A 24,224-nucleotide genomic window follows, 5' to 3' on the forward strand; every position below is an offset into this window, starting at 1 on the left:
CTGGAATTTCCCGTGTAATATTTTATGACGGAGGTTGACCACGGTAACTGAAACCTCAGAAAGCAGAATCCTGGACAAGGCGGGGGACTACTGTGTAGGGCTTGCAGGCATAGAAGTATGCATCCACTGCCACATCTGCTAAGGGCCCGGGAGGAGGCCTGAAAAGTAAATTCCCTTACCTCTCTCTTCTCCACCCCAATCTCCTGCTGCTGTCTCGCATTGGCTAAACTCAGCCACTAGTCAGAAGACAAAGAAGCACGAGGGAGGTAGCTCCACGGAGAAATGGTCAAAAGAAGCAACCAAAGAATATCCATCCCATAGAATGCCTTATGGAACTTAACAGGCAGACTCTAAAATAACACGGACAAGTTTATAAGGGCAGCCAAGACAATGAAAAAAAATAAGAATTAGTGTTACTGAACCAGGCTTACTTGCCTGAAACGCAGCAAGCCAAATGCTGAGATGCTAAGGTCTGTTTGCAGCCAAGAAAGGGAGGATTCACGAGGCAGCCAAGTGAGATGGGAGAATAAATCTCAAATCTTCCTACCCGAAGGTGAGGGGCTCGGGTTATTTATGGGATAAAGCTGAGGCACAGGGAAAGGTAACTGCAGACAAGAAAAAGGTGAGGTAATCATTCTGTGAAGACATAACTAAGTTACAGGCCTCTCCATGGGAGGCACGCTCAGAACTCAGCGGCATACGCATGCTCTGAGGGTGGAGTCTGGGGCCCTCTGACGTCAAAAGGTCACAAGCGGACACTGGCGCAAGCCCATTTGCAGGGTTCATGTTCTCAACAGGCTCAAGCTCAAAGTGGACACAGCGGATTCCCAGTTCCTAAAAAAAACCTGGGCAAACATCTTGTTGTTTAGGCTACATCAGGGGTCCCCGGTGCCCCGGCCTCACAGAATGAGGGGAGCAGCCGGAGAGCTAGCGAAGCTTTGTCTGCCGCCCCCCCCATCGCCCCCCATCACTCTCGTGACCGCCTGACCCATTCCCCCAGCCCCGTGCGTGGAAAAACCGCCTTCCACGAAACCAGGCCCTGGTGCCCAAATGGTTGGGGACCCCTGGGCTACGTGACATGTGGAAGGCATGCGAGTTTTTATAAAAACAATTAACAAGAGGCTGATTAGTGCAAACAGGTTACAGTTTATTATTTATTAACGGCTGATAACTACACTCAGTTTCATAAGGACTGGACTTCTTCACGGCTAAAGGATTAAGGAATTAAGTTTTGAATTCGCATGAGATTAGACAAATAGGTCAATGGAACAGAAGAGAGAATCCAGAACAAACCTATAAGTTAGCCTTACAAATCAATGAGAAAAATTAAACTAGGACAACTGGCTGTGCACATGGGCTGCAAGGGGGAGGAGAGTGTGGGTTTGTACTTCAAAATAACAACAAAAATGAATTCCAACTTCCAACTACGCTAGAGACTTTAGTGCAAAACATAGTTAAAGCTTCAGGAGGAAACTAGGGGATATCTTTATAATCCCCAAGAAAAGACTACTTGAACAAGTAAAACCAAAATTTATAAAGGAAATTAATAATAAAACTGAGCGTAATAAAATTTCAAAACCTCTATAGAATAAACATTGTAATAAAAAAATTTTTAAAGGGCCATCTGCCAGAAAATATTTTCAGCGCATATAAATGATAAAATGTTAGTTCTCACAATGTACAAATTTTAAAAATCCAAACTGAGGGGTAAGAAGAACAAAGTATTTGAAAATCCATTTACAAAAGAGAAGAATTAAAAAGTCCTTATAAATATAAAGAGATGCTCGACAGTACCAATCAGATAAAAGAAAATAAAACATCAACATGTATAAACATGAACATGAAAAAATAAGAAGTCTGATAATACTCCATACATTGCTGTAGGGCATGTAAACTGCTACAACCATTATGGAGAGAGACTTTGTAATATCTGTGAGGACAGATAGGTCTATGAGGATCTACTGAAAATAGAAACTGCTCTCTCAACACTGACCACATTTTCACAATTCTGCTACGTGTTTAAGTATCTGTAACTAATATATAGAATTACATTTTTGTATGTAAAATTGTGAAAGTGATATAACATTATAATTATCTTTTACAACCTTCTTTTTCACTCAAGCTAAATTTTACAGATTTATCTACCTCGACATGTAAATTTTAGGTCATTCATTTAACTTCTATATAGTATTCAGTTACATCAAGATACCAAAATTGATGATTTTTAGAATTTTTAAATTAATACAAAGATACTCTCATAAACTCATGTCTCTTTGTGCCCACATGCAAGAGTTTTTCTAGAAATTAAATCGCTGAGTACTCCCAGAAATGTAATGTCATACCATTTGTAGACTATACTAGTAAGATATCCAACAGATATGATAAAAAGATAAGGCACAGCCCAATACATGTTTAGTAAAAGGTGTATGTTCTAATACAGCTGACCATAAATATATAGGATATATACGAGCATAAAATATCTATATTTTGGCTACATCTCAGGAAGAAAGTCAATACATTTGAGTTTGGAGGGAATTAAAGAGGGCCTTTCACTTTTTACTAAGATATTTCCATACTGTTTAAACGTTTTACAACAAGCCTGTTTTACCCTGTAGTTTTATAGCTACAAAACCATTGAAAAAATCCACACTTGTTCTTTTCTTTTGCATTATATTTACTATCCTACTATGATATAGTAACAATACCCTTGGATATCAGATTGAATGTTTGTTGTCTATGATTCACAAACTAATAATTAAGTAAATAATCCATCTTGCAAATAAAGTTTCCTTCATATTGCTATTATCAAAGTGTTGTGCTCTCATCATTGAAAGTTTTAAAAATAAAGAGAAAAAATGAAAAATAAAAGCACTCACTGTAAATTGATACCAATTATGAATACATGCATTAATTAATTCATTTGGAGGTGGTAGTGGTAGTTGTTGCCAACTTTCTTAGTTTCTCATGCAACTAAATCTTTAAATTTCATCCACACCTAAAAAGTACCAAGACAACATAGAGAGTATCTAATACTAGCTTTAATAATGGTATGAAGTACTTTTGTTAAATACCTACTATTTATTAGGGAATTTCCTTACTACCTTGGATCTTCATAACAACCCTAGTAGGAAGGTACCATTATCCATGGGTTTTTTTGTTTTTTTGTTTTTTGGGGGGTTTTTTGCGGTACGCGGGCCTCTCACTGTTGTGGCCTCTCCCGTTGCCGAGCACAGGCTCCGGACGCGCAGGCTCAGCGGCCATGGCTCATGGACCCAGCCGCTCCACGGCATGTGGGATCTTCCCGGACCGGGGCACGAACCCGTGTCCCCTGCATCGGCAGGCGGACTCTCAACCACTGCGCCACCAGGGAAGCCCTATTATCCATATTTCGCAGATAAGGAAGCCAACATTCAAACACGTTAAGCAATTTGATTAGTGTACCTCACTAATGAGTGGGGATTTCAATGACTTAAGAGTCTGAGCTTTTTCCGACTACCACTGTGTACCATTCCTCTAATAGGGATACTGAGTCTTTCTGTTTAAAACCAATTTTCAAATTTTCTTTATATAACAAATATTAACCTAAGTAAAGTATAATAATTTTTCACTCATCGAGGAATAACTAATGTAAAAGTACTGCATGTCTAAAAGCATGGACACCCCTATCACCCACATGGTGAGGCGCACATGATCAAATTACACCACAGCTGCTGAGCAGGACCCCAATCAGGGCTAAGGGGCTTGTGAGTTCAGAGTGTGTAATCCACACAACTGTTACCACCATAAAAAAAAAAAAAAACAGAAGGCAAAAAATGTGGAGAAGTCTTTGCTCTTCACGAAAACACATAAAAGTTGGCAATATTAAATTGTTCTCTTACTTAGTAGGACAAGTTAGGATAACCAACAATTTCCTTAAAACAATTCATTTGAAACAAACATAATTTTGGATACCAGTAAGAAAAAGCCAAACATATGTTGTCTCTTATACTGTTGAGAGGCACATTATTCAAATAATTTTTGCACTAGATGTATCACCACAGAGGGTAACTTAGCATGAAATAGAAGATTCCTTTCACATCATTTTTTCTCTATGATTAATTTTATCACAAAATATGTATATATCATGCAGAAAAGTATTAAAAAATAACAAACACCCACAAAAAGAACCCTTCAAATTTAACAGAGGTTATCACTTTGAAGTTTGCTTCAGGTATTCATTTTTTCCATTCAAGAAGTATTTATTTACATTTTTATTATGAAAATAAATCACACTTATTGAAAAGTTATTTGGAAAATAAAAAGTAGGAAATTAACCATACTCCTATGACTAATACCAATATTTTGAAATACTTCCTTTCATTGTTTAAAGGAAAACAGTTTATTGTAATTAGACTTCAAATACTAAGATCCCTTTAACATGTCCCCAAAATATAGTTTTGGGCTTTTTGGGTTACTGGGCAATATGTGATAAAAAAAAAAAATTTAACACTTTTTGCATCATTTTTAACAATTTCTGTAAGTTGACAACTATGGTTCATTCCCATAACAAAAGTCCATGAAAATAATATCTATTGTCATTGCTCTTAAGACTTGTTTTCTTACTTTTGGTCTACAAAAAATAGGGGAAGGGATTTTTCTAAGTTTGTTTTTCTGAGCCTAGGGGTGCTTATACTCCACCATCATAAGGAACAAATCAAAGAGTCCCAGACTTTAGCTTTTATACTTGTTATTCAATATCTTAATAATCTGCCCAATTAATTCCTCCATTTCTGTCTAATTCTCTGGAACAAATCCTTCTTTCATGTTGTGCTTGCTAAAGCAATACTTGTATATCCATTTATTTAATAAACTTTTAAAAATGAGACAAACAAGATTAAGAGATTTCATAAAAGATTAAGTTTAAAAGTAACATACAAATAAACCAAGTTATCTCATCAAGAGAGAATAACCAGCAAGAGCTGTTATATATATTATGCTAAATCTTAAAGGGTCATTTCACACTGTGTCTGGAATATAACTTTGGATTCTATTAAGGCAAAATTCCTGAGACATATCAAAGGAAATATGGTTCTAAGTGGAAAATAATTTGTCTCTAGTCCCTTGAATTTTAAATTAGAGAGAAATTAGCAGAACCAGAATCCAAACTTCCAAACTTATGTGGGTACATAGGCAATTTAACTTTATTAAAATCTCAGTGCAGGAAGTGACTTGGGACTGGGTAATTAAATGTGGCCAGGCACCGTGCTGCAGTACATCCGTGTAGATGCCTTCTATGTTACACTGTTAAAAGCAACCGTATGTAAAATTTTTGTTGAAAAGTCTACCTACAGTTCTACCACCCTACAAATCGACAGATAACTAGTAAAGGTACATAAATTTTATAGCAATGTAAAACTACTTAGATACATAGAACTTAAAAAGCCTTTTATACAGTTTTTAAGATCTCATGAGCTAGGACAAATAAATAGAGCAACAAATAAATGAATATCTCACTCCCTTTTTTTTTCCAACTTTTTAGAAATGCACTAATTTAGAATGATCCGTTCCTACAATTCTCACATTTTTCAAATATTCATAACTTTTACTATTTGTTAATCTATATATAATACAGCGTTCTCCCCAGATGCCTTGCATATTTCTTTTTTGCTTCTACAGCCTCTCATTTATTTACGAGGCCCCTCCTTACTGCCACCATCACACACAAACACAGTTACACACACACATGCACACACACTTCAGTCGTCGACATCTGGAACGTTCTGGGACAGCCCCTCATATATGGCACATCTCCTCAACCATTTCACACTCCCTCCTTCAGGCTGCCTACGACTCCTTCAAAATTGTCAAACTTCCCCCAACAACAGGGCCCTGAGCACAGTCCATTTGTCCCTCTGTTAGAAGACTCTTTCCTCCTCTCGCTGCCTGATTAACTCGCTCTCACCCTTCTGCTGTCAGCTCAAGTGTCCCCTCCTCAAGAAGGCTTGGCCAGACCTCTCCTATAATAGCTGAACTAAGTCAAACTCCCCTGTAACCGGCTTTCTAATCAGTGTGTACCTGTCCTTCAATGCATTCACTCTCCCATATGTGCAATCTGCTTGTTTGAGTGTTTAATTAATTTCACGAAATAAAACTCTCCAAAGAGGCAGGAATCATGCCACATTTTTCAATCACCAGGACCCAGCTGAGTACAGGATGTAGAGTGGATCACCAGTAAATATATATTAAGAGGAAGTAGAAAAGAAGGGAAGGAGGGAAATTAATCATTAAGTCAACAGGTGATCTCATAGTTACTAAAAGAATTATTTAAATGGCCCCATTTGGTGACTTGAAAAATGATGACTTTGTAAATAAAATACCTTTGAGAAATATGTTGTTTTACTTCTTCCTTACCACTTTTCTCACATTGTAAATGGATGTGGCTTAGGCTTTAGTCCTGATTCTTTTTCTTTCTTTTTTTTTGCTTGTTTTTCATTTTCCTCTAAAGAGAAGCTAATTTACCACATACTTCAAGCCAAGCTTCCTTCAAAAGCAGTGGCTGAAATAAAAATTTATGTGCAAATAGTATAAGGTGATCTCAGAGAATAAGAAAGAAGCCCCAGGTAAAGTGAAACAGGCAAAGAATAAAAGCCACTATGGGTGTATGGAGTTGGGTCATGATCATGGCCATCTGAGGCTCCACCCAACCTGGACCTTCTGAGGCCCCATAGAAAGTCTCTCAGAACTGCCCACTTGTCCCACTCTTCCCACTTTTAGGCTGCACTACACTTCCAGGGGCAGGGGTAAGACATGCTGGTAAATCACAGACCAGAAAGGAAAAGTGCCCAGCACAAGCTCAAGGTGCAAAGTTAACACAACTTGCACAGCCTTCTTACAATGTCTGCCACAGTCACAGACAGAATCAGAAGTGAGGCTGAAGGGAGGCCAGGAAGGGCCCAAGAGGCATGTGATATGCCTGTGAGAATCAAAGCTCTGACCTTCAGAGTGTCAGCCCCAAATAGCAAGCCAGCAACTCCACAGTGCCTACTTTATCGCTCCCACCAAGCATTACTCAGTTTCCTGATGGACCTTAGGACACTGAATAGAAGGCAGAAAAAGAGTTCCTTCTGGGCATTCTCCAATTTCCACCTCATTGTGTCCCAAAACTTCAGTGGTTTCTTACATGTTACCTACTAGAATATATAATCACTTAGAAATAGCATTACATATTTTAGTTCACCTTGAGTATCCATCCATCCACAGACAGATTCAATAAAACTTCTAGGCTAATCCATAGAAGTATAGCTAAATTAGGTCATGCTTTAAGTATATTGTTAAAGACATTATTTCTAAAGCAACTGACCATCATTTGTAACATTTCTTCTGGAAGAAATATATTCTGAGTTTCATCGATATACCAATAAGAAAAAACTTGATATACTATTAACTTGTTAACTCTATTACATGCATATGACAAGCTATCAGTCTGTATCTTTGCTTTCCAGAGTAACAATGTGAAAAACAAAAGACAGTTGTTTCTACAAAGAACGAGGCTCTAGACTTCCCACATTATTCACTCCTTTTATGTAGAATTTATTTGTAAATTAAGATGAGTCCTAAATCATGGGGTGCTTATGTTCAGAAAGGAATGTTATTTTTTAAACACACGTGTGTGTGTGTGTGTGTGTGTGTGTGTCACTCCTAAGAGGAAGAAGTTTCACCGATTTATTGTGTTTACTTACCGTGAATGTACATTTACTAGCTATTTGAATCATTGTCTTTCACTGTTGCTAAATTCTATCTCAAAAAGGAAATAGTCAAACTGTTTCCAAATCATATTGTACAAAATATGACTGCAGTATAATTATAATATATAGTTAGTAGAATCTGACCTCTTTTTATGACAATTTTTTTTTTTTTTTTTGCGTTACGTGGGCCTCTCACTGTTGTGGCCTCTCCCGTTGCAGAGCACAGGCTGCAGACGCGCAGGCTCAGCGGCCATGGCTCACGGGCCCAGCCGGACCGGGGCATGAACCCCTGTCCCCTGCATCGGCAGGCGGACTCTCAACCACTGCGCCACCAGGGAAGCCTGACAATACTTTTTTAAATCAAATGGGTTTGGAGTTAGCTGTATTGCCTGGGAGTCCGTAAGGCTGAGATTACTGAGATTACTAACTCCAGCTTTATCACAAAGTAATGATCTCGCATCTCTACACATCTATTTTGTACTCCGTGAAAAGTGATGACTCACTTCAGCTGAACGTTAAGGTGGAGTAACTCACAGTGACCAACATTACCACCTGGAACAACTAGAAAAGCCAGATATAAGAAAAAAATCTGTTAAAAACTATTGAAGATCTTCTGAAGAAGCCAAGACTAGAGGCTTCAAGACTCCAGATAAAGGAAGCACTGAAGAAGTAAACTGAATTGTTGAGGGTGCTTTTCTCCCCTGGAATGGAGAACGGGAGCATTTGTCATTCTAAACACATGGCAAAAGGTTGAGAATATGGGCTTTGCCTGAGCAAAGGACTACTGAGATGGGATAGAGAATCCAGAAGAAATTTTTGCTTTGAGGGTGAAAGATAAAAGATTAGATATAGGACGGGCCAAGATCCCAGTGAGAAACAAATGATGAAGCACCAGGATGAAAGATAAAAGATTAGATATAGGAGGGGCCAAGATCCCAGTGAGAAACAAATGATGAAGCACCAGGGTGAAAGATAAAAGATTAGATATAGGACGGGCCAAGATCCCAGTGAGAAACAAATGATGAAGCACCAAACTGGCACATGCCTGGTTTTACCCACATGCTCATATGATGTTGCATGTATGAGTAGAGGCTAAGACAGTAAGAAGAAAGCTTCTGAAAAGAAGAGCAGGATTCTCAGAAGTCCTGCCCTGTGTTTAGTATTTGTGAATGCACCCGTGGAAGGCTCTGGATGTCCGAGCCCTGGCAGCTACGTAACCCTGCAGGGGATGAAGTCCATTTGCACTGGAGTTAGCTCTATCACCCACTGGATTACAATGACTGTCCAGCACTCCATTTTATCTGCTTAGCAGAAGACAACTCTTTGGTCTTGGATGAATTTGTCTGGAGCCTCTACAATTTTTATACACAATTACTAAAATCAAGAGTAAAGAGAAACACTGAAAAGCAGCTCACAGTAATCCAGTTATTGGCATTAGCATAAAAAAACTTTAAAATAATTTTGATTAGCGTGGGCAAAGTAACAGGAAAAGATGGAGAAAACAGATAAATTGGTATCCATAGAAAAGAATGAAATACACATTTGAAAACTGGAAAAAAATACAATAATTAGCGTAATAAACCATAGATGAGCCTGAGAGCATAATAGGCATAGTGTAGGTGATGATTAGTAAACTGGAAGAAAAGGTCAAAGAAAAATTTCCAAATAAGCATAGAGAGAAATATAGAGTGGAAAGTAGTGAAATAAGTATAAGAGCCAGGCTGGGCACAGTGAAACCATGTATTAAACATATAATTGAGATCTCAGAAAAAGAAAAGAGAATGGAGTAGAGTATCAAGAATGCACTACGGGGCTTCCCTGGTGGCACAGTGGTTGAGAGTCCGCCTGCCGATGCAGGGGACACAGGTTCGTGCCCCGGTCCAGGAAGATCCCACATGCTGCAGAGCGGCTAGGCCCGTGAGCCGTGGCCGCTGAGCCTCCGCGTCCAGAGCCTGTGCTCTGCAATGGGAGAGGCCACAACAGTGAGAGGCCCGCATACGACAAAAAAAAAAAAAAAAAAGAATGCACTACGAATTTCATTTGATGAGAGACATCACTCCGCAAATTCAAGAAGTTCTGCAAACTCCAAGGAAGTTAAACCAAAAGAAAATCATACCCAGGCGCATCATAGTAAAAGTGAAAAAAAAAAAAATGAAAATTTTAAAGTCAGCCAGAGACAAAGACCCATTATCTTTAAAGCAACAACAAGATTGAGAGGTCTGATGGAAGCCAGAGTCAAAAGAATAACAAGGTAAAGTGTTGAAAGAAAACAACTGCCAAATAAAAATTTTATACCCAGCTTAAATATTCTTTAAAAATAAAGGCTGTATAAAAATATTTTCAGACACACACACACAAAAATGAGAGAATTTGTTGCCAGGAAAGTTGCAATAATAAAGATATATAACAGCCTACTTAACAATTTTTATTAAGATTCTAATAAATGAGTTGTCAAGAATGCCACTAATTAAAAATACCAGATGTTTCAAGTAGAAATCACAAACCAAATTCACCTTTATATAAATTTACTTCTTTAACTGAAAATACCTGAAGTTTAAAAGTTAACTAATAAATAATATTTGTTAGATAGTTCTTCCTCTATTTTTAAAGTCACTTTTGCACATTAGCTCATTTACTATACACCACTCCCTGTGAGAAGGGCAGAGCAGATACTATCTTTATTTTATGTAAAATGAAAGTGTTATCCAAGAAGTTCAGAGACGTGTCCTCAATTAGATGACAAAGTCAAAGCTAGAGCACATTTCTCTTACCCAGTGCTCAACATTCTTACACTGGGAAGTAGAAAATGAATTAATAATATCAAAGGAGTCCATTAAGTTGCAAAATGTCTCCAATACATTAAAAGGGGATAACTTTAGCTTCTGAGGATTTTTTTCTCCATTTTTTAAAAATTTTATTTTTAAAAACTGCACTGACGAAATTACCTTACCCCTATAAATGTCATCACACTCCTGAATATTTTCAACAATTCCATATCGTTGGTATTCACTCTTAAATTATAATCCAAGAAGAGGCTGAAATGCCAAAACCTTTCAGCCAAAAGGCTTTCACTAAGCAACTTCAATATCCAAGGCCTACACAAAAGTTAAAGTCATGATGCTTTGTGATCCATAAAGCATCCTTAAGCTAGAATTTGAATTACACCACAGAAAATACCATAAAACAAACTTCTGATTGGGTTCAAGATTTAATTTAACCTCAAGGAAGGTGAAGAGACTTCTACTGTATCACAGAAATCCTACATTACCTGTTCAAATCAGACAATTGAAACAACAAACCAAGAGGCCACCAAATAGTATAGACTTAATCCTCATACATAATCTTTTCTTGGAAATCTTCCAGTCTTCTGACATTGTGGTCCTTTTCCATGACCTTGAAACATCACTGTTGCCTACTCTGGGCAACGTACTATAGCTGTGTTTTTGTCTTACAACTTCCTCTTCTTCCTCTCATTTTTCCCAATTCAGAGTCCTTGTGTAACAAAATAGCCAAGATATTTGTGAAATATATTAAAGAACATTATGAGAATATTACTTCATATATTTTTTAAAATAATTTTGTACTGCCTATCAAATATATTAAACAATATAGATTTCTAAGAGGCTTACACTATCTGAGGACTTTCCTCACATATTCCAGTGTGTGTGTAGTGAAGCATCCGAGCATTTTTACCTGCTTGGATAAATATTTTTGAAATAAAAGATTTCAGACATAAAGTATAACCTGTTGCCTTAATGTACATTTTCATTCACCATATAAAGGGAGTAAAATAGCTTATCGTTAAAGGAAATACCATTTGCCAAAAACCATGAGCCAAATACCATATGCCTCCTGCTTATCTCTGCTGGCTGACTGTCAGATCAGGATTATATATTTTATCTAAATGTACATTATTATGTCCAGTGCACATCATCACATGAGCACATCAGTAAACAGTATGTTCACTGGGCTAGTTTCAAAGAGATTTTGGTATTACTGTATTTAAGGAGAACAGCCAGTATGAGCAACAGGCTCTCTAAGAACCTTCATGTAAAGCTCCTTAAGCTTTACTACAAAGAGATGAGCACAACAAAGTTAGAAAGAGAGAAAACTTTCGAAGAAACTGGTGGAGCCCTTTATGATTCGAAGCCAGGAAGCAAATAATGAAGTAAAAATTATTTCTGAATCACGGGAGAAAATGTTGCTTCCAAACCCGGAAGTTCTGGATAAAGATAGGCTCTCTTTGGTTATATCACGGGTCTGTCAACAGAACACAACACAATCAAACATTTAATTATGTCCTCCCCAGAAAGAGACAGCAGCATGAAAAGCCACAATGAGCAAAACTGATGTGACATCCTCTGAGACCCATCTCTGTTCCACGGCTTATATTTAGTAAAACCTCCCTCTATGATCTCACCTAGCTCCTTTTTCACTTCCACCCCATTTCTTATTCCAACAATTTTCTATCAAGTCTGTTCTGGAAAGACCTCAAGTTTATCACAAGAGCTTGCACTGATCAAAAGAATTCACTTTGATGCTTCTGTTCTGGAAAAGTTTACTTAGGAATGCCTGTCTTTAAAGGAAAAGAAACATTCTAAAGGAAAACCAGCAAATCTTTTTAAATAAAAAGGCAATAAAATGACCCTCCGAATTATGACTGATTACTTCCTTATACCCTCGTACTATGTTAGATGCTGGAATATCGAATTCGTATACCAAGAATCTCGTTAATACTCCGAGATAATTTATTATACTCTAAATTCATGAATATGAAATAGCTCTCAAAATTTTAAATATCTTACATGGCAATGACAGTAGATGAAACTCCAAAACAAAGTAACTGAACCCCAAAGTGGCAAACTTTCACTTTCTTTCACCTTTTCCACCAAGTGTTTCTTCTGGAAATAAAATGACTTTAAAATCAAATATTCCAATAGGTTTCGCTACTTCTCTACGATCTGGAAATTGGACTCTCCCCAAACAGAAGAAATTCACGGGTAAAAGGTGCGTGGAACCCCCAGGCAGCGAGGAGGCGTGGGTGTGGGCACCGTGGCTTCCAGCTCTCAGAGGCAGCCCAACTCTAAATGAAAGGACGTCAGCAGGTTCCCACTCTTTCCTCGGTCAGCCCACAAAGCTCTGTAACAGAACAGATTCCGACCCCAAAAATATTTAGCAAGCGGACCTCTTCCGCCACTACTGAATAACAAAAGGAATTGCCAGGAAGACGTAGATCTCCCTAACTACATACTGGACGTGCCTCTAACTGCATCCACCTGTCACAAACAATCCTCAGGAAGAGCGCTTCGGAAACCAGAAAACAAAGCGCGAGGGAGTCCCGCTAAGTTTGCCCTTTCACTCGTATCACCTAGGGACAGAACTTGGGCGTCTTTCTGCCTCCACCGGTCACTTCACTTCCTGGAGCTTAAGAAGCTCGCTCTGCACCTGGACAACTGCGACACTCACCCTCGGGCGCAAGACCCTGCTGAGGTCTCAGTCCCGCCGGCGGCAAGAACACGACGGCATCCCCGCCAGGCGGGCGATGCCGGGACGCGATCCCCCCTCAACAGTGGCCGAGAGCCCGCGCAGGGCTGAGCGCCCCGGCGCTCACCCGAAACAAAGGCTGCGCTCGGCGGCCCGCGGCGCGCGCCCTCCCCGGGGAACCGGCGTCTGAGCCCCTCAAGCCCGCACTCGAGCTTCACGAGGGACTGGCATCGATTCCGCGCTGCCCGAGGGGCGCGGTCGGACACTAGCACGAAGCCGGTGTCAGCGGCTGCCGTGCACCAGGGGGCCCACCAGAAAGGGCCGGCGTACAGGGCGAGCGCCGGCGGACGGGCGGGGGCGACCGCCCAGGCAGCCGCTGAGGAGGCGGGTCCTAGCAGCCCCGCGGACGCCGACCCGGAGCTCCCGCTCCCGCGCGGACCCACCGGGCACGGGCACCTGCTGCCTGCGCTCCCGGGCGGGCGCCGCGCCGAGCCCCGGTCGGGTCGGAGACCCAGGCTTCCGGGACGGCGGGCTGAGGGGCTGCGAGCTCGCACCGGCGCTGCCTGGAGGGTCTTCGCGGTCACTCACCGGCGGAGGGAGAAGCCGCTCAGGCGGCAGCCCGGCTGCGCGGAGCCCGCCTCCCAGGGCGCAGGCATCCTCCCATCCTTTGTCAGCAGCGGGCGGAGCGCTCCTCTCCGGCTGGCGGACGGCCGGCCGGCGGCAGGCAACCGTCTCAGGCTCCGCTTCCCAGCCTCTCCCCTCCTCTCCCCCCTCCCTTCCTCCGTCCCCCCGGCGGAGCCGGCACTCACTCGCTCCCATGATGTCATCCGGCGGAAATCTGCCATGCTCAAAGGCTGGATAAGCCGGCGCGCACGCGGGGACGCAGCGCGGGCGGAGGCGGCACGGAGCCCGAGGCGCACCCGGAGCCCTCCCGGACAGGGCCGCCGGCGTCAAGGGCAGTACGGGGTGGGGTCTGCCGGGCGGCGGCTCTGAGGGTGAGTGCGGACAGGGCGAGGGTGGGTGGAGCCCAGGAGGAGGAGTGCGGCCGCAGCTGCGAAGATTCCTATCTCGGTGCTTGGACTGACGGCAGATGCGTAGGGTGAGGAGAAAGTTTTTTGGCTTCTCAGCAGCTCATGCGCCCTAGCACGCGGACGGACACCTATGTTGCGGTCCAGTGAATGACCAGAATCCCCGGGACACCGGAGCCCCAACCTCAGCGAGAGAGTTTAGGTTGTCTGGCCGGCGGCAGCCTCAGAGACGAGCCGCTGAAAGGATGAAGAAAGGCGTGTCCTGTTTATGGGTGAAAGAATCTGAAACAAAGCATTGGGAAGCTAGGGGGGCGCGATGACCCAGGAAACTAACACGGAAAAACCTCGGCTCCCCAGAGAGAAGCTAATGGCAGAGATTCACCCGCGGTCTTACTTTGTTGCTCCTTTCCTCCCCACCACTGTTGGGCACTCTTGAGGTGACTTCCTCGTGGCCTCACCCAGGGACTGCCCTAGCTGGTAAAACCATTTAAATCACAAGAGGTTCATTAAGAGCCATAAAAGATGTAATATCAATTCTTTTTACCTCATATTCTTTATAAAATCAATAAATGTTTTATTAGAGGAGTGAGCAAACAGTACTTTTGACGATTTCCCTGTATTAAGGGACACACACACACACAGGCGCCAGCCAGAACTGAGACCCAGCCCTACATCAATCTAGGGCAGCTTCATGTTAAAAACTCTGGCTGTACAGAGAACAGAGTCTGACAAGTGAGAGTTTGTGCTCATTAATCAGCACTTCAGGCAGTCTGTCGAGACCCTCAAGATTATCCACCACTCTCACCCCTGGAAGAAACCAAGGGTGCAGAGGAGACCACCAACAGCCAGTGCCAGTGAGGCAGGCCGTCCTGAGACATGGGACTCTGCCTGCGGGTTCATCCACCATCATCCTTTAGAAGGAGAGACTAGGAACAGCATTTATTGTAAATATGGGTACAATGAGGAAGTCCTTAATCTTTGTAAATACAAGGCGGAGGACTCAATAGAATAACAACCTGAAGGCTATGTGCTGTATTCAACAGCTGTTCTTATGAATTATGAAATTGTGAAATTCACTGGGACTGTCCTTAAGAAAAGTTAATACACCGTTTGAAAGCAAGATCAGAAATTATTTTTTTAAAACTATATCAAAAAGGCCATGAAGTACGTAGTTTGCAAATAATGCAGGAAATCTATAAGTGTTAACTTGCATTTATTTATTTTCAAGTTAAAATATTTTGGGTATCATTTATATATATATATTAGAAATATGTATTTTAACATCCTCGTTAACAATTCTTACTTTTTTTAGATTAAAATAAACTTTTAAGGATAATGACATTCCTTCAAATCAAAGAACAAAAGGACATATAAAATGCACAAACAACTTTCAGAAACAAGTATTTTTAAATAGCAAAATAATGAAGATTTTTAAAATTCAGGGCAACTAGGAAATAAACTAGATAGAAAAAACTAAGAGAGGTAAGAATTTGGTAATGTAAGCAATGACCGTCTTGGAGAATAGAAGAACGATCTAATTGCTTGAAAGAAGGTAATTAGAACTGCTAATGATGCTGTTCTAAGTATATCAGAAGGTCAAGTTGTAAACCTTCCTTCCTAGATTGCTTCTCTGATCCCCATCTGTCTTCATTGCCTCAGTTTATCTTGACGTTCTTCAGCGTTCTCTGGAGTAGGACACAAGTGTGGAGACAAGAAGGTCATAGGGACTTAGCAGATCTGGGAAACTGAGACAAATAACCAAAATGATCAGAAAATGTGTCCCTCAACTTTTATTTTTTTATCACTGCTCTAAAGGGTTAAAGCAAAACCTCTATCTCTTACTTTAAGAAAAATGAAATGCATTCATATGTGTTCATTTATTTGGTCCTATGGGAAAGTCTCCAGTTATATAATTCTGGCCTTCTTTGAGAATTAAAATGACTGTGCTGTGGCCTTCGCTGTGGCCCTTGATCTTAGCAAAGTGAATTGACTATATCTCTACTAGAACTTTTTCTCTGTGTGTTAACCTACCAAGATCCTTGCCTCTGTCACTGACATTTCCCACTTCTAAACATGCTTTTTTCTTTACTTATAATTTTTAAAGTCATGCTGTTTGAATATTTTAAGATATTTTTATCCAAATGGATGGCTATAAATAACTAAGATAAAACATCCAATTGTTACATTGAAAAAAGTATCACAATTCTTAGAAAAAAATTACATCTGAAGTCATATCTTATAAACCTTACATTAGAATTTCATTTGAATGGTGAATATATTAAACGTTGAAACTGAAGATTCAGAGGGGAAATATTAACTTTGCCTCAATTATTGATGCTTGGCTGCACTATTTTCATATTGATACATGATTCTCTTCACAAAAACAATGACTGTTCAGGGGAGAAATAAACACATTTTAGAATTTTCCCTTGTGGATTTCCTGAAATGTAAAATTTTTACATTCTGGTTTTATCCTAATTAATAGACTCATTAATAGCTAGTGACATTTTGAAACAAGCTTTCATAGATACAAATTTGTTAATGCATAATAAGCAAAACTAATATTATTAAGCCCTTATTATATGTCAAATTCTGTGCTAAATGCTTACATGCATATGCCCCTTTGATCGTTAAAATTGCCCCATGATATGAATGTCTTATTAGCCTCTCTTGAAGATGAGGAAACATACCTAACGGGGTTACAAAAGTTGTCCAGGCAACTAAACCAGTAACTAGTCAAAGTTAAGATTTTATTATATCAGCCTAAACACATAAAGCCTGCCCTCATAATGGTACACTAGCAACTTTTAGATAATTTTTCCTCTGAAAAAGTAAAAGCATGATGATTTTCTATATACGTATCCTATTTAGTGAGGTGGACAATATGCCTTTGTGAACTTTGCCATCAGTTACTAAACCCATCACAAAATTTATTTCCATTATCCCTGTTAATGAAATGCTTCCAAAGTTATTTACAAAGAAAAGGAATCTCAGGATACCAAATACATTTTAGTTTCTAATGTATCCTTAAAGAGTTTCAGACAGAAAGCAAGGTGCAGTGATTTTATACTTGGAGACAGATCACTGTGAAATGAAATAAAAAAGAAAAAAAAATATTAACAATTTAAATAAAGACAGAGACTACCTCAGCAACTATCTTCTCCATATAGTTAGTCCACTAGTGGATCTGAGAAGGCAAACTGCGTCACCCACCCAAACAAAGGCTTCCCTCCCTACTGTGGATATTAACAAGGAAAATAGATCATTTTACACATTGTATCTCAAAGGACCCATACGTTTTTTATCATAGAAAATAATATTCCCTGGGCACAGATGTATAACCAAGCTTCTTTAAATAGAAAGTTTTAGTATACAGATTTTTCCAAAATCCTGTTTTATCTCACCTTTTTCATAATTGGTCATGTTCAGCAACTCTGCTAACAAGGATTATTTGAATGGATTTGTGGAAAGGTTAAAAGGTACACATCACAGGGCTCCCCTGGTGGCGCAGTGGTTGAGAGTCCGCCTGCCGATGCAGGGGACGTGGGTTCGTGCCCCGGTCTGGGAAGATGCCACATGCCGCGGAGCGGCTGGGCCCGTGAGCCATGGCCGCTGAGCCTGCGCATCCGGAGCCTGTGCTCCGCAACGGGAGAGGCCACAGCAGTGAGAGTCCCGCGTACCGCAAAAAAAAGGTACACATCACAGATTATCATTCTTCAAAGGTATGCTGCTAACCTAGCTTTTTGTATTAATTTCTCATTTATGAAATAAAAATGTAAACAAATAATGGGACTCCTTATATTCATAACATGTTAGCAGACCAACTAATCTATTGCACACGTGATATAAATATTAATGTGATCTTGACTCTGGCTTCAGAATGTTCTTCTGTCGTTAAAGATGCTTATTTTACAGGACAGGAGGCTTGTCCCATTGTTATGCTCATTTTCCAGGTGCTCTGTCTATGGTGTCTGTAGCAGGTCACTGGCACTAACATGACATAGAAATGGTCATAGAGGAACCACTTTTGCTTAAAGGTGGATGAAAGGATAAGGGAAAGTTCTCTTGAAATGGGCATACTGCTTGTGAAAGGAAAGGGAAGTTATGTATAACAGCAGCTGGCTTTGAAAAAGTCTATGTATACAATCTCTTCTTAACAAAAAATATTTGAAAAGTAGAGAGGCTGATGTATCTATGCATATGTTAGTTCTTCATCATCATAAGTGGGAATTTTTCTTAATCAAATGCTCATGGTATTCAGCTGTCATAATAGCATGAATGATCTGCCTTCAATATTTCCACCCATATCCCATGATCACGTATATATCTTCAAATGACTTCAGTTACCTTGGCTGACCCCATTTATAAGCGTGGAATTAAGGACAACACAGAATGAAATATTCACAACAGGGAGATAGTTCTCTGATTTTTGAGTTATAGTTCTTCATCTTTATAGCATACTGCTTTTCTAAGGCTATATCTTTCTTAACTATTATGGGAGAAAACACCAACAAACATATTTACTGAGGAAAGACCCTAATAGGCATTCCTGATTTTCCAAGTCAACTTTAATTCCTGAAGTACACCATACACTGAGAGCCATATGGAAAGGGCTCAGAGCGCTATGACCTTGCTTCTGGATCTGACTCTCTTATTGATGTCTTTTATGATTTAAGCAATTTATTTAACCTAGCTACCTTACCTTTCTCATTTGGGAAAGGAAGTTAATGACATCTGTCGTACTTGAGAGGATTTTATGAGAAAAGAAAGTAGAGTTGCAAGTGTGATATAAAGGTAAGGTAATCGTTTCAGTAAATCTAAATGGGCTTCCTGAGCTGTGTCTTGTACAGATAGAATGAACATTCAGTCATGTGTGGTTGATTTTGGTGACGAACAAGAAGTAAGCAAAGGTAGAGGAAGAGAGAAGAAAGGAAGATCTAGTCTGTTGGGGAGCTTTCCAACAGATGTAAAAATAGAGCAGTGAGGGCTTCCCTGGTGGCGCAGTGGTTGAGAGTCTGCCTGCCGATGCAGGGGACGCGGGTTCGTGCCCCGGTCCGGGAAGATCCCACATGCCGCTGAGCGGCTGGGCCCGTGAGCCATGGCCGCTGAGCCTGCGCGTCCCGAGTCTGTGCTCCGCAACGGGGAGAGGCCACAACAGTGAGGGGCCCACGTACCGCAAAAAAAAATAGAGCAGTGAAAAGAGAGTGGCTTTCGAAAAGGTTCTAACTCCAGTTTTGCCATTTACCTTGATTAATATCTTAATCTCTCTGAACCTCACTTTCTCCTGTAAAACGCAACTAAAGTTATCTTTTTCTTAATTTACTGCAATGTTTCTGAAATCAAGATATGCGTGTACTTCTAGAGTAATTTTAATACAGTGTTATTTCTCACCACTCCTAAAAAGTTATTAACTATAACAAGAATTGGTGATAAAGTCTCAAAGAAATAAGATTCTATCTCAAAGAAGGAAGGAGAAGTTAATTTGCTTTATTAATGCTACACCCAAACACCCTGAACAGGATCTGGAAACTCTCGGTTCAGTGAATGAATATATGACTGGATCATCATCATGATTAAGTAAAATAACAGAATGATAATACCTAGGATGCTGTCTGGCATTTAGCAGCTGATCAGTAACTAATATAGCCCCAAATCCTGGGTTCGGAGACTAACTGCATTCTAAAAGTTTTTATTCATTTATCCTTTTAGAAAGAAAAGAGTATATAATGTATTTTGTGTAATATCCCCACAGTGGTCTAGGTAAGCACCCTGAAATCAAACACAGCAACATGTCTGCAGTAAAATATTGAAGGTTCACATCCATCTTGATAAAAGAAGCCATGAGTCAATTCAGGTCATGTTGTACCAAATGAATCATGAAAATGTTTTCAATATTCAGAGATTTCTGGATTTCAGAATTTAGTAAATTAACTGTGAATGATAATGGGTAACATTTATTAAGTACCTACAATGTGTCAGGTCCTGCTCTAAGCACTTCACATGAATTAATTAAACCTCACAACAAATTTCTAAGGTAGGTACAATTATTATTCCCATTTTATAGAACAGAAACCTGATGCACTAAGAGGTTAAATCACTTGCTTTATTTGGTTTATGAACCAAATAATTCTGGAAGGATTTGTGTTAAACATTATAAAAATAAAATTAAATTAAGAGGAATATATAGGTAGCCATTTATCTCAGTAGGAAAGGACTTTCTAAGATATAAGCAATGAAGGAAATAAAAAATTAAAAGAGTAATGTATTTTATTAAATAACAAAATTTCTTGAATATCAAAAATACCAAAACATTTTTTGAATATCAAAAATTTAAAGTTTAATAAACTGTATTAAATATTTATAACAAATTGTTGATATATTAAATATATAAAGAGTTCATACAAATCAATAAAAAGCACTAAGACCTCAATAGATGAGAAGGAAAGACATAAAGAAATTACAAAAAAAGAAATGCCAGTGGCAAAACAAGTGTGAAAATTCAAGTCTAAAGTTCAAAGTTAGAAATTGAGGTAAAAATTTTCAAGTATCAAGTAAAGATTCTTATAACTTATAATATGTGCCAAATGCTTTAAAAATTTCCACAGCCTTTGAGGCAGTGAGTTGGTTTTTTTTCAATCTACCGTAGAGAAATAACCAGAAATAGAGGAGAAAATTTTTATCTTCCAAAATGTTCATTAAAGAGTGATTTATAATATAAAAAAAGGAAACAAGTGCTTTTAAGGCCGAGAGTCATGTTGTCAATAAAATAACTTCTAACCAATGAAAAATTGTTTGGGGCAACCAACATGCCATTTTTCAAGACATTGCTGAGCCTAACAGAATTGCCAATGTTGTAAAATCATAGTTTAGTTCCTGATGTCACATTAATAAGCTCTCTGCAGTTGTTGCCAGGGAACCTGAGACCCCGAAGCCATATATCTAAGTGGGAGAGTTTTCTCTGAAGTTGTGATCAGGTGGGAGGGTAATTTTTAGTGCAGACACATTTTTTCTACAGTAAGTGATGACTAGCTGTAAAATTCTTATATTCCACTGTGGACTTGTATGCTGTCCCTCTCTCCAAAAACGTTAGTACTGCAACTTTAGAGCAGTGTTAACTTTGAAGCCTTTGAGAACTAAATTAACCCAATTAGAGTATAATAAAATAGCACTTTTAACCATTAAAAATGAATCTCATGCATCTTCCTTTTCTTAACTCCAACTCCAGCCCTTCTTCCTTCCTGCTCTGCCTTCTGTAATTCTTTTCTTGGTAAACGATTCCACCATTCGTCCAAGTTTTCAAGTAAGAAATCTAAATATCCCTGCAAGATCTCTCCTCTCACTGCACCCCATAGGAGTAATCAGTATTTCATATTATTTAGCAGATTATTCTATTTTGATTAATTAAATGCCAGTCCTTTTAAACACGTCTGACATCATATGATTCAGTCATCATATGTTTTCCAATCAAATGCTATCACATGAATTAGTAGCATCTTAAGGGATGGGGCGTAGTCAGCAAGTCCTATGGATCCTACCTCACAAAAATCTCTGCTGGGTATTCTTCTTCTCCCCCTTGCCATCGCCTTCATTTAGACCCTTTTCATCTTGGGCTGGCTATTCTCTCTGTCTCGCCTCCTACATCTAGTCTATATTCTTCTTTGTCTTTCTCAGTTCCCCGGAGAGTTGACTCCCATGGAGTATTTTTTGCCCCCTGCCTTCTGCTTGGGTTGGGTTTGGAGAGTGGGAAGAGAGAGCGCTGAGTCGGTATTTTCCCCACTCCCTCTCTGTTTCAGTGTGATTCTGATGGATATGACTTTGCTTCATGATTTCAGCTTCCCCCAGGATTTCAGCCCTTAAACAGCCTCCCGTGATACCTTAAGAGTAGAAGGGTAGTAAGGCTTAAGGGTGGTAGTGGCTTCTGTTCTTGTTAGTCCTAACCTGTTGGTTTCTTTAATTCTACTCACCTATCACTAAGTATTTCCTTTACTAAAAGGTCTTGTAATAAACCCTAGCAGATTGTGCCCTTTGCTTCCTATCAAGACACACACAGGTACATAGCCCTTTTCTAAACCACTGAAATGGCCTCTAATTGATTTCATGCCTACAGCCTCACCCTCTCCCCAGCCCTTTTATTGCACCTCCTTCAATCAGAGTACCCTTTCTCAAATGCAAACCTAGTCATGTCATTGCCCTGAACAATACCTTCAGTGTTTTATATCATCATTGCCAGTAGTTTCCAACCAGACGTGCTACAAATGATCTGCAAATCCTTATACACCCAAGAATTTTCTGTGAAATAATCAGTCTCATTTATACACAAACTACTATTTTTTTCAACATCTTTATTGGAGTATAACTGCTTTACAATGGTGTGTTCGTTTCTGCTTTATAACAAAGTGAATCAGCTATACCTATATCCCCATATCTCTTCCCTCTCGCGTCTCCCTACCACCCTCCCTATCCCACCCCTCTAGGTGGTCACAAAGCACCGAGCTGATCTCCCTGTGCTATGCGGCTGCTTCCCACAAGCTGTCTATTTTACATTTGCAAACTGCTATTTTTAAAAATTAGGCTACTGTGATTAATTAAATGCCCGCTCATTTAAAACATGACTGACTTCATACTGACCTTGTCATTATATGTTGCCCAGGCCACTTAATCTTCCTTTATGTGTATTTTTTAAAGTTCATATTCAAAATAAAGTCTAGACTCTTTCTAATTTTCTAGTTTATTCTTCTATCGCTCACCCACATGTACTTACATTTTACTTAAGTGCCACACTCTCTCTGCATCTCTGCTTTAGGTAATTTCCTTCCCATTTCTGAAAGGAACTCACCTACACTCCATAAACTTTTCATGGCAAATTCTTTCTCATTTTTCATAATAGAAACATTATATTGAAAACCAGTAGGCTAGAGTTTAAGTACTTTGTATGCATTATCTCATTTAATACTCATTATAATAGCTGAGATGAAGCTTAAGGGGTTTGTACAAGTTCACCCAAACATAATGTGTAAAATTAAGACTTAAACCAATGTGTAAAATTAAGACTTAAACCTGACTTCAAACCCACACCTTTAAAACTAAACTATACTTGGGGCTTCCCTGGTGGCGCAGTGGTTGAGAGTCCGCCTGCCGATGCAGGGGACACGCGTTCGTGCCCCGGTCCGGGAGGATCCCACATGCCACGGAGCGGCTGGGCCCGTGAGCCATGGCCACTGAGCCTGCACATACAGAGCCTGCGCTCCGCAACGGGAGAGGCCACAACAGTGAGAGGCCTGCGTACCGCCAAAAAAAAAAAAAACTAAACTATACTTTCTCATAAGATGCTAGTCCAGGAGGTCAAAAACTTGCATATTCTTTGAAATCTCCCTCACATGCCTCTCCTTGTGTTTATTCCCATGCCACTTTATACATACCTCTTCATAGTTTATTGCCGTGATTTGTTTACTTGTTTATCTCTCCCATCAGTTTCAAATATTTTAAGGATGAAAACTTCATCTTGCATTCTGTTTGTTCATTTTTTTTACTTTGCATATTAAAATTTAATAGAGTATCTAGTTATTAAACCTAGAATAATTTCTTAATCAAGTTAATGCTTGATAAATTAATGACACTGTTTTTAATATTAAAATGAAACAATTTGTATGAGGAATTGTTGCATGGCAACATTTCCAAAAGTGCTTATTTTATTTAAATCCTTGATACAATACTGGCTTGATATTTATACATGGTGTGTCTTCTGACCATCTTATTGTGGCGACTGACCACTTTTTCCTTGGTTGCCCAATAATGATTAACTAATCATACGTGCTAAGAAACATCAATTTTTCTGTTAACTTAGTTGACTTGGTTCACATATGAATGCTGATAGTAATTACTTTTCTGTTATCAATATTATATATTGTAAATCAGCTGCAGAGTGAAAAACACTGTCTATCTGGATGTCTTCATTTGTAATTTATGTTGTTTCTTGTTTAGTCAGTCA

The sequence above is a fragment of the Phocoena phocoena genome, chromosome 5 (genome assembly GCF_963924675.1).
Source record: "Phocoena phocoena chromosome 5, mPhoPho1.1, whole genome shotgun sequence".
Classification (NCBI taxonomy): domain Eukaryota; kingdom Metazoa; phylum Chordata; class Mammalia; order Artiodactyla; family Phocoenidae; genus Phocoena; species Phocoena phocoena.